Raw genomic sequence first — 12285 nt, 5'->3', positions numbered from 1 at the left:
TGTCTCCGTGGAGTGAAATCGACGAAAACCGGACTGAAACTTATCGTAAATGCCATGTTTATCTAGAGCTGCCATAAGTTGCTTAGCCACAACCTTTTCTAGAAGCTTAGCAATTAACGGTAATTTAGAGATAGGTCTATAACTGCTCCAAAGAGAAGGGTCTAGTTGAGGTTTTTTTAAAAGTGGGAGAATAGCAGCGTTTTAAATAACCGGAACTATACCAGATGCCAGTGAAGAGTTGATTAAAGTGAGCACACATGGCCAATAGACTGGAAGACATTTTTGAATAATGATGCAGGTACAATGTCAAGTGAACAGGAGGATGCTTTTACTGAATTCACTAATTTTACCAACTCAGGTAGTGAAACAGGAGAGAAAGTATCAAAGATAATGGGCCGAGATGGGGTAGAGATTGAGATAACAGGTGCTGAGTGTGTAAAATTCATTCTCACGTTATGAATTTTTGCAAGCAGAAAGAGAGAAAATTTTCACAGTCCTCGTTAGAAAAAATAGGGCCCGCAGGCAGAGCAGGAGTAACATGTCACTAATGGTGTTGAATAGCACCTTAGGATTGCCTCTGCTCTTTGTAACCAAGTGTGAGAAATGGGCAGCCCTCGCATCTCTGATCGCATTATTAAAAGAAGCTAAAAGGTCCTTAAGAGAGAGGAGGTGAACATTTAGATGAGTTTTCCTCCACCTGCGCTCCGCTTTACGACAATCACGTTTTAGACAACGAATACTGTCATTTAGCCAAGGAGGAGATTTGGAGCAGAAACACTCCTCGTCTTAACAGGACAAATTTCATCTAAAATAGAAAGGCAATAATTATTAAAAAGACTGGTTGAGAAATCAACACCATTTTGAGGAGATAGCTGTAAGTTAAAAGCATCCACAAATTCTCCGCTGTGGAGGAGTTTAAGATGCGAGAGCTAACCATCCGTCTAACGGGGGACAAAGGCTCATTAAAAGACAAGTTAAAACAATAACATAGTGATCAGAATAAAAATGTCCCCAGAGCAAATAAAATCAATATTTAGACCGAAAGAAAAACAAGGTCCAGTGTGTGACCTTTCCTGTGTGTAGGACCGGACACATGCTGAGTCAATGAAAAGAATCCATAATGTTCATAAAGTCTCTGGCGAATGGCTCGGAGTCATCATCAACGTGTATGTTAAAGTCCCCAACTATAAGCACCCTAGACAGCTTCATAGTAGCGGATAAGAAGTCACTGAGCTCCGATAAAAATAACTGTTATATCAGGTGGATGATACACCACAGCACAGTAGAAAGGATCCTTGTTACCAATTTTAAGCAGCTGCAGCTCAAACGAACGAAAATGTCCAGTTTTCACGAAGCGGCAGGAGAAACGGTCCTGGAAAGCCACGGCAAGCCCACCACCCCGACCAGACAACCGAGGCTGGGTAATAAAAGTATAGCCATCCGGGCAGAGTTCAATAAGTGACGAGTAGTCTACATCTCGCTGCCAGGTCTCAGTCAAGAATAAAAAATCCAGTTTTTTAGATAATATAAATCATTCACAAGAATGATTTATTAGACAGAGATCGAGCGTTAAAAAGCGCCATATTCAGTGAGCTAGAAGCCTCATTATTTGCAGAGGCTCGAGTTAAGGGACGTAAATACACAGGGTTCGAGCCGTCACGCTCGTAGAATCCACTCACCGAGGGAAGAAAAGCCAGCCCGCAGAAGAGTCTGGATAAACCCTCCTAAGGTGGCAAGGTCTCAAAGAGCTGGGCCCAGCGTATCCAAACAAGGCCGTGGAAAACAAGTCCCCTCCATGGAGCTTTCTGGACACAGGAGACAACGCACGCTCGACGTCGCTTACCAGCCAAACCACGCCGCCAGTAAAGCCTGAGCTTTACCTGAATACCTCCTCTTCTCCCTCTCCTTCTCCGTGGTCTAGAGGACCACTGAAATCGCCTGATGAGGATCCAGCTAATGGAAGAGGGTGGAAATGCCAGAGGACGACGAGACATCGTGTGGCATCATAGAGGATCGGATGGATAGCAAAGCCAGGCGATCATACACCAGGGCAGCAATACATCATTAAAACTGAGTGAGAACAGTAGAGCAAAAAAAAACAACACAACAGTAGTAGAGCGCGACAAACTGCACCCGGCAGCGGCAGAGCCAAACACAGGCGCCATCATACCAGAAGTGACAATGTGAGATGTCACTTCCGGTGACTTTCCACTTCTTCCATGTACAAATTGGCCATGATGGGTGAAACTGGGCCATGGCACACCCATGTTTCTGCCTGTAGAACTGACCCTTGTATGTGAAGTAGGTGGAATGAAGACACAGTTCCAAAGCAACACACTTGGTCGATGCTGCGACCGGTTGGGGTGAGAGAAGGAAGACAGGAGAGAAGACATGCTGTGGAAGAGAGACCAAGATTAATAACATGTACGATTCAATGCAGAGAGGTCTATTAACACATAGTGAGTGAGAAAGGTGACTGAAAAGGAAAACTCAATACATCATGGGAATCCCCCGGCAGCCTACGTCTATTGCAGCATAACTAAGGGAGGATTCGGGGTCACCTGGTCCAGCCCTAACTATATGCTTAGCAAAAAGGAAAGTTTTAAGCCTAATCTTAAAAGTAGAGATAGTGTCTGTCTCACGAATCCAAACTGGAAGCTGGTTCCACAGAAGAGAGGCCTGAAAACTGAAGCTCTGCCTCCCATTCTACTTTTAAATACTCTAGGACCAACAAGTAAGCCTGCAGTGTGAGAGCGAAGTGCTCTAATAGGGTGACATGGCACTATAAGGTCGTTAAGATAAGACAGGGCCTGATCATTTAAGACCTTGTATGTGAGGAGCAGGATTTGAATTCAATTCAAATGTTCTTTCTCTTTATTAGAGTCTGAAAGATGCTTTCCAATGCTTAACTTAAGTGGATCCTCACTAAATGCAGAAGGCTCTGGAACAGGTAGTCTATTAGCTGACATAAGTTCTGCCAAAACCTTTATAAGCTCACCTGTACTCTCGTAAGTGACGTTTAACTCTCTTCTTGTGAGGGTTGATTAGCATTATTCTTGGACTCTGTTACCTGTAAGTTTGCAGGGTTTAGTGTGACTCTTTCTTGCTTTACTGAAGCATAGTCTTCCTCATAAACCTGTAGTTTGCCTGTGCTGCTTTGAATCCTTTCAGATTTTCCAATCTTTCAATTTCTCTTCTTAAGTCTTCAACTGACCTTCTCCTTGCAGCACTTTCCTCTTGTTGTCTCTTTATCACAGCTGCTTTCTCTTTTCTCTTTAACTTGCGCTCAGTTTCCTCCTTTTCCTCTAGGAGACGTTGTGACATTGCAGCAGCTTCTTGCTCTGCGGATATGCGTTTGTCTTCTTCAAGCATTTGCAATCTTTCTCTGTACTTCTCTTGTTCCGTCATTATCTGTTGATATCATCTCTGTAAGTGACAATCACAGTGTCTGGAAGCCAGTGGTTTTATGTTTGTAGTCATTTAACTTACATTCATCCAGCTTAGGGAGGAGAAATGTCAGGTTGGTGTAGGCAGGTTACTTTAGGAGCTAGGTGCATTTGATTTTACTTTGTGGCTGGGTTGCATCTGTGGTGGTCAGTTCAGGCAGGAGTACCTATCCCCTGTTAGGCTTAGTGAGTTACTTTAGGGAACTTTATAATGTTTAGGTTGCAATGAACGCAGGTGGAGCTTCTAGCTTGGGAGCACATCTGTGACTGTGTAGGCTGCCTGTTTGTTGGCTGCTTTTTAGCTTGGCTACAGTTACCATGGGGAGCAGGGGTGGCTCTCCCATTAAACTTTAAGCTCCACTTTAATGACAAACAATTATCTAGGACACATATGTTTCATAATGCAATAATGAATAAAACTGTTCAACAATCAAGCTTTGGTTCAGGTCATTACTTGATCCAAACAGCCCAATGTCCCACACTAAGTGTAATGTCACTATCAAACACTCCTCCTTTATACAACATTTCTGCAGCTTCTGCTTGGAATCTGCACTTTAAAGACCAAATATGAAAGACTTAATATGTGTTAAAATGTATGAATACTTTTAATTGTAATTAACATTCGAGTGATAGATTTGTTGGAATGTCAGCTGAATTTGCCAGTAACCTCAACTTCCTAGTGGTATTGTTTTCCTCTTAAAATGTGTTACTCTATTCTTATGGATATTTTCACATTCAAAACTACCTGTTTTTGCTGTTCAGATTTCCTTTGGAAATTAGGATGTTAGTCTACACCCAAAGATATGGTTGATGACTAAACAACTGCTTTTCTCTGTCCAGCTGCCACAGAACAAAGGCAGGGTACACTTAGCAGACTGCCCATTTATCTCAGGGCTGCAATATATGTCATGTAAAACCCACTGAAATGCTTAAATAATAGTTATTCATAACACCTAACATGGAAAGCTTTCTTTCCAAACCTGAGCTGTTTCAGATGTTTTTTGAAATTCTGAGCTCTCTGATCTCAGGTTAAGGTGTCTTGAAGCACTCCTGCTTCTTGTCTTCCCCTAATGTTGGCCACCTGTCCAAGAGTACTGAAGATCTGAGGTCACACATCCCGGTGACAACAGCGTGCCACCCCAGAAAACAGAGGCCCATGATTCAGTCCTGTCTGCCAAGGGTCTTGTGTCCCTTGAGTTAAGTTTTTGTCACTCTCTGTGTCCCCTTTCTTTGGTGTTAATTCCATTTTATTAAGCAGTAGTGTGATTACTGCACATGTGAGAGACACAGGGAAAATGCAGGGCTGTAGAGAGCTGTTGATAATATTTACTAAATGATTTGTAAAACAATGAGATACAGATTTGGATAGTTTTGTCGGGATGGGGTGAAGTAGAGAGGTGCTGTGGTGGATTTTTGTTTGATATGTATAACTATGTAACTATATACACTATATATCTGTGCGCACTGAACATATATATTTTAACTTTCATGTAGAGTCTTAAGCACAAGACATTTTTGCTTCACCGAGGTTTATTAAGTTGGTACTGTAACAGGGCAGTTAATGTAGGGGGAGAGTTCTCTTGAATAATCTACTTAATAATTAATTAATTTAACATCTTTAATGCAGCACAACCAAAACAGTAACATGTAACAGAGATCCTGAACACATAACGATAAAATATCATACAAAGCACACACACACACACACACACACCACACCACACTTTGAACCCAAACTGAAGTGTTTTTAAGCATGTAACCTATGTATTATATGTTATAAGATTGTGCCACTTGCTGAATAAGATTTAATAATTAGGATTAATGTGTGACCTTTGACCGTGTCATGACCTATTGTGATAAGCCAGAGCGGGGGTACTCAGAGTCCTGACTGGCCTTTGGCCAAGACCTTGGCCGCTACCTGACCCCAGCAGCTGTGCTGGGCGTGTGGGAAAAGTTACCCAGCAGCAGGGGGCGGTGACACTGGTCCCTATATTAGGGGACCAGAGGACGCCCCCAGGGCTCTTTTCCTCCTGCTGCTGCTACCTGTCCGTCTCCGTGTTGCTCTACTGTCTGTGCTTAAGGCTGTACACCCCGGGGTTTTGCTTTGCTTGCTTTCTGCTTTGTAATTTTCTTGCTAAATGTCTGTATGTATTTTTCCTGCTGTTCATATGATTCAGTGTATTAAACTCTGTTCCAAGAATTCTACTCTTTTACAGAGCATCTTTTTGAGTGTCTTGGTTTTAATTGGATTTGGATCTCCACATCGTTGGTGGGAGAAGGTTATCAGAATGGCTCCAAAATTTGCGACCACAATTGGCGACGTACGAAGGGACAAGGAATTAAGGTGATTGCTGGGAGCCTTGGGGAATGCCAAAGCCTTGCACATCAGAGAACACCAAGCGGCCGCTACAATAAGGTAAGCAGAGTTTTTTTTCTGCTCAATGTTGGTGTTGTCTGAGTGCAGAAGGGGGTTCCACCTTGGCTCCTAGTAGATTTCATCTAACCTTGAAAAGGACTTTAATCAAATGGTCGCTGTTATTCTAAGTGATAAAGTGTTACACTGTAAAAATAATGCTAGTTGCGGATGCTGAAGGAGTGGAGTTTAATACTGCATCATATGTGTGTGTGTTATTCCTGTAACTTGTGTGACCCGCGGGGGGAGTGTGAGTGAGCGCTGTATGTGTGTGTGCGTATGTGGGGTTTGTGTGTGTGAAAGGCTACTCTGCCCTGTACTGGAGTATGACTCCAGGGCTGTGTTGGGGGAGTTTGGGTTTATTTTCCGCTATTCTTTAGTGCATCTGAAGAATAGGCGTAAGTTGCGCAGAAGTAAAAGTTGAAGTGATGAAAAGTGATGAAAAGTGATAAAAGTGATGAAAAGTGAAATATATGTCGGCACCCCCAAGGTGGTTACCGCTGGAAACCTGGTTATCCATTTAGGTAGATAAGGTGACACAGGCTAACTAGGTTAACCATTTAATTGGTTAACCTGGTTAACCCAAGTGAATTGCTAGGTAGTCAGGACTGCTCGGGCTTTGGGGGATTTTTGGAGATAAATTCCTAGCCAGTAACGCGGGGACTTGGGGCTCACAGTAGGGATCTGAGGGCTTTCGAGTCCACCGGTCTGGACGGGCTAGATGAACTGCGCGCGTCGCGGAATGAAAGGCGACACCTTCGGCCAAAGTGTAAATATGTAAATAGCTGTTACTAACCCTTAAGTATAATCGCTGCTGTAAATATTGCTAAGTAGTAGTCTAGAGTATAACCATGTATTGCTGTAAATATTGCTTAAAATAACTCTTGCCGTAAATAAGAGTTAGAGGAATACGCGTAAGGGGTGGGTTGTGATAAATAAGTAAGGAAAAGGGAAGTTAGTAGGTAGATAAGTAAAAACTTGTAGAGGGACTGATTTGAGAGACTTAAAAAAAACTGAGCTCTCTGTGCTGCAGAGCGCTGTGTCTGCGGGCAGTTTGTGAATCATCCCTAAGGTATGTGGAGGAGTGAGAGGAGCATCAGAGCAGTGAAAAGAGATAAGTCTGCAAAATTAAGAGTTGTTGAATATAAAGAGGAAATAGACACTGCTGCTGAAAAATAATGTTGTTGTTTAAGGAATTTAAACAGAAAGATCTGTAGAAATAATATTTGTCAAGCAGCAACATGAAGTAAGGGGGAAAATTTGTGGGTAAAATTGAGTAAAAGAAGATATTAATTACCAAATAGGGATAATGAGTAAATAGGGATTGCAGGCATTTTTGGGGGGATTATTAGCTTAATAAAAGTATGACCAAAGTTAAATAAATTGGAAATAGAGCTGCTTGACTAAAGTAAAAGAAGGATAACCTAACCTAGAGCTAAATTATAACATATCCAAACTAATAACAGTAAGAATGAGAACTATAAACTAATTCTAATAATAAACATAGCTGGGATAAAACCCTGGCCTAAATAATTAGAGGGAAAGTAAATAAATCACACAAACAAATAATAAATGAAATAGGGAGGTTTGTGTTGTGTTTGGAGAAATATAGACGGTAGTGGTGATGATCTAAGACCATCTGAACATCTTAGTAAAGAGGGAGAGATAGAGACTAATAAATAAGAACTTGTTTGGGCTACAATGAAGACAAGTGAGTCAAAACAGCATCTATAAATCGATCTCAGTAAAATGCAGGAGTTGTAAAAGAATCTAATAATGTCTCAGAGTTTGCATGTGAAATGTATATGAGGGTTTGTTATCACTCACCAAAGAATAGTAAATAATGAAGTTTTGCTTGTTGTAGAAAGTTCTGCCGAGGGTCATAAACTCACCCAAAAGCATACAGAGAGTGCAAGAGGCACCTGAGTAATATGATGTGAAATGAATGATTGTTGGAAATAAAGTGTGTGAAGCTTAGAGCAGTTCAGAATAAACAGGCTGACATGTGGGGTGAAGTGGTAATGATGACAAATAATGAACAAATTAACAAAAAGAGACACCTGCTAGAGATCTGTTAAAATGCTGCCGTCACAAATAAGTAGTTGGGAAGAGAAAGAAGGTAGACAGGGTTTAAATGCAACTAACTGATGTATTAAACCCAGAGCATAAGAGCTAAAATCACTGGATGGAAAATAGTGAAGTGAAATAGAAGAGTTTTGTTGGAAAGGGTGGTTTAATAAGTCAGAGATTGTGACTTAACAATTTCAAGTAAGTTTAGTGCCTGTTGAGTGTGGCAGAGGGAGACAGTAAAAAAAGGAAAAGTGTTGTACTGAGAGAGCTGACATCAGCTCAGCCGCTGCTGCAGGAGGTGGCCTGTAAACAGCATCACAGGGTGTAGGTGGCTCAAGTTGCTCTGACTGTGGAGTGTGTGGGGTGGGCCCCAACATCCTGCCAAGAGTGTCCTTGACCAGTGCACAGGCTTTCAAGTGATCTAAGCCAAATGCAAGTGTGTGAGAAGAAGGGTAAAAGACTGACCTGCATGTCTCAAAGAGGTTATTGTTATGGTGAGCTTGTGCGAAGCTCAGAGGAGTCACCTGAGACAGGAAGCAAAATAATTTGCTTTAAAAAAAGAAAAGAAAAAAAGAAAAAAAAAGAGATGTAACTTGTTTGTAAAGTTTAGGGCCCACATCAGTGAAGATGCTTAAACAAGTGATCAAATGCTGAGTACTATGAACAAAAAAATGTAAAAAAGAATAGTGCCCATCAGAGTGAAGAACAGGAAGAAAGAAGCTCTAAATTTGAGAATAAAATATTAGAAGAAACACCTGGGAGGAAAATGATACGGCCAGTAAACTGGTTCTCAGGTAAATTAAAATAAATATAACAAACTATTAAAACAGGAACAGGGAAGTAAGACAGAACTGAATGACAGAGGGGCATAAGACATAACAGTAGAGAAGCAGTGGAAAGAATTGAGAATGGTATAATTCAGTGAGTAAACAAAAAGCCTAAGTACAATGACAACTGATTAGAGTGTAATGGTAACAATAACAAGACAGTAATTAGAAAGATGTAATAAATAATGCCATTAAGTGTAATAGTAAAATGAGAGGAAGAGTAGGTAAGAATGCAAAGTGATTACACTCAAGCACTGTAGAGAGGGAAAAAAACAAGGTTAAATCTAAAGAAAAAGATTATTTGCTTGGGAAAAGAAATAACAGAAATAAAGTTGTGGGATGCATGGCTGGTTAACCTGCAGCTGTGGATCATTAGAAATGCTGATCAAAAATAAAAATAAAAGCATGATTAGATATTGTATGGGGGAAGGGATTATTAAAGGGATCATTGGTATCTAAAACACTCGCCTTGATGCTGGTCAGACTGTGTGTAATTCTTCTTCTATAGCTATAAGAGAAATAATATTTAGACGAGCTTCAGAGGTGCGTGACATAAGAGGGCCTTAACCCTTTGGGGCCTCGAGTGTCAGGCTTGAATCAGGAAATATTTAAGTTTTAAGAGACCCAAAACATCAGAGTGATTTTTACCATCTAAGAAAGTAAATAAATAAATAAATTGCACTTTATACATTTAAGGAATAACTTGCAAAATGCTGTCTTTAGCAAATCCAATATGGTAATTCTTACATATGCAAAATTAATATTGTTTTTAATTTGTCAAGTTTAATAGGTATTGTGACAAATTTGGGGGTAATTGTTTCAGGAATCAGGGTTTTGAATAGTGACAGCGTTAATCCACAGCTGCATCTTGTCACTTACAGGAAAGTTGAGAAGAAAAACATAAAAACTGTTGTATATGATAATAAAGCCCCTATGATCTTGTTTTAGTTTTACAAGGAAAATAAAAGCAAATATAGATAAATCTCTGCTGCCAATAGGAAACAGAAAGCTCCCTGAATAAGCAGTGTGCATCATGTAGGTGGACATACACAGGAGCAGGGTTTGGTGGGGATGACAGAGCCTTTGTTCCAGCAAAAGCTGGTAATTAGAAAGAAAACACATTGACCTAAAATGCAATAAGGAGAAATCAAAAGTTGAGCCTTTGTATTAAAAAACCACGACAAAAGTGATTATGGCTTAGAGGAGGAGAGGTAAACACGAGACAGTTTGAGATGTAGGAAGTTAGATAAAGGAACCGAAGAGTGAAGAGTGATTAGACAGGTGGGACAAAGAAAGTTGTGAGTCAAAGGAAAGAAAGCTAAATAGGAGAATTCAAAGACCAGGAGTAAGATAATGGAGAGTAACATGAGGTCGAGCTCACAGGCAAAAGAAAACAAAAAAGGTGGAGCAAATGAAAACAGTTACTAACTAACTGATGTATGCACATACTCGAAGCAACGGCTCTCCTGCTATGAAAGAAAAAAAAGAAATAGCTCCTTACAGATGAAGGAGCTCACCAACTGAAGGGGAGAAACACAGAACACCAGTGAAAGACAGCAGGCCATGAGTCTGTGGAGAAGAGCAACACTGGCACTGTGAAGGCCTACGTCACTAATGAGGCCTGTACAAAGGTGGAGAGGAGGAGTCAGCTGTATGACGACATCCAATGGCTGGCACATGTGAAAGCCCAGGAACTCCAGAGAGGAGTGTCCAAGTGAAGATCCACAATTCATGAAACTGAGTCTCCTCGAGTCCAATGAAAGACTGTATCTGCAGAGGGCTGGAAAAGTGTATTAAAACACACTTTTAGTCAGCTGACATACTCATCAATCTGCTGAGGACTGACAATCGGTGGCCTCTAAGAGCCAACATCGTCTGCATCTGGGATGTTCTCTGTGTGGATGTTCCTGGAGAACTCCAAGAGGAATGTGGGCAGCACCGTAACAACAAGGAAGTTACTGCCAAGAGAAATCTTCAGTACATGGACTGTGACTGATACCAGAGTACCTAACTATCCATGATATTTGCAGTGAACAACATGAAGCAGCTGCATCAGTAATGCTCCCAACAAACTAATAAGTTTAAAGCCCTGGGCTCCACCCCTTGTGTTACTCTCCCAGTAGAAAAAGAACACAAATAATAAGAACTAGGCCACATGAAAGCATTAGATAGGAGATTATTAGAAATATATTCATTACTAACACTCTTACATTAGAATATTATTTAAGATTAGGAAATTTGAAAACATAAAGGGCGCAGACATGACTCCCATTGACACTAGAACAGATACACACAGAGCATTAGAACCTCAGTAGGGCATGGGATAGATAAGTAAACTTAGAGAAGTTATTAATCACCTTATGAGCATTGCATTATTGAAGGGATGAAACGTACACATGGGGATTTACTAAAAGTTGGGGTAATGATGAAACTCAGAATCCCTGGTAACACGAAATGAGAAATTTAAACATCTGCTGTTTCTGACCCTGGTACACTGCTCTTGGGTATCCCCCTGACATGTATGTAACTGTGTGGGTGCAAATGTGTACACATGTGTAAATCTGTATGCAGATATGACAAATAATCTGTCTTTATCTTTTCAGTGCGGCTACATATAGACCAGTGGCAGCTACTTCTGTTCATGTGTTGAAGCTAATAGTAAGATGCTAGCTCTAAACGTGCAGCACTAAACCATCCATAGTGCGATAATTCAGTGTGTGAGCAATTTGTAGTTACTTTCAAATGGAAGAAAAATAAAAATGAATGCAGTGTGGAGGAGAAAGCAGCGAAGCATTCTGTCATAATCTTAACTGCATTGGCAAAGGGGGGGAAACATATCGCTTAGCAGAGCTAAATTGTTAACTCTCCCAAAGAATGATCCAAAAAAAAAAAAAAAAAAAACAATTTAGGAGAAAATCAAAATGATCAGATATTTTGGAGGGAAAGAGGCTAAAGCCTGATCCCCTGTAAAAAATGAGCAAACCTCAAATTAGAAAAATGGGGCATTAATTCTCTTCCTGTGTGTGGCAGGGTCCAGTTGTCTGTGGATTGACATATTTAAATTACTCAAATGCATACTCTAGCAAAAACTGCAGAGCTAAATGACTCTATTCTAGTTCTATTCTAGTTACAGTGTGCAGAGGTAGAGTTTGAAGCACTGAGGAGGGACGTGCAGTCTGACCAGGTACTTGGCAACCAAAAGGAAAGAGAAGAACATTACATTGGTATGGGGCAAACTGAGAAGATTAAGGTAAGGCAGAGTTGAGTCAGAATGATTAAACCTCTATAGGTGAGCGACTATTGACCTAGTAAAATCCAAATTTACAAACTGTTGAAGTAGACCTTTTACCCTGCAATTAGAACTGTTTGTTTTTCAGGAGGTCTCAGTGTTCATCATGGCCATCCAGGTGTATTGTAAATATAATGCCAATTACATGTATTATTTACGGTCCACAATTTACTATCACTCAGGTTAAGGAAAATGGGGTGTGAAGTAATTGTCTGCCTCAGAGTCCACCACCAAAATGTG

At 40.6% G+C, this 12285-nt stretch overlaps 1 long non-coding RNA gene across 1 annotated transcript; it reads left to right on the top strand.

The window, feature by feature from the left end:
• The first annotated feature begins 5632 nt into the window (after window positions 1-5632).
• On the top strand, window positions 5633-12028 carry LOC112845558 (uncharacterized). Its single transcript, XR_003218400.1, has 2 exons — window positions 5633-5862; window positions 11360-12028. It is a non-coding gene; the product is annotated as an uncharacterized LOC112845558 (long non-coding RNA).
• The last annotated feature ends 257 nt before the right edge of the window (window positions 12029-12285 follow it).

Source organism: Oreochromis niloticus, unplaced genomic scaffold, assembly GCF_001858045.2.
Source record: "Oreochromis niloticus isolate F11D_XX unplaced genomic scaffold, O_niloticus_UMD_NMBU tig00007869_pilon, whole genome shotgun sequence".
In the NCBI taxonomy this organism is placed as follows: Eukaryota; Metazoa; Chordata; class Actinopteri; order Cichliformes; family Cichlidae; genus Oreochromis; species Oreochromis niloticus.
The sequence above is the reverse complement of the archived record's forward strand: the minus strand, read 5'-3'. Positions and strand labels throughout refer to the sequence as shown.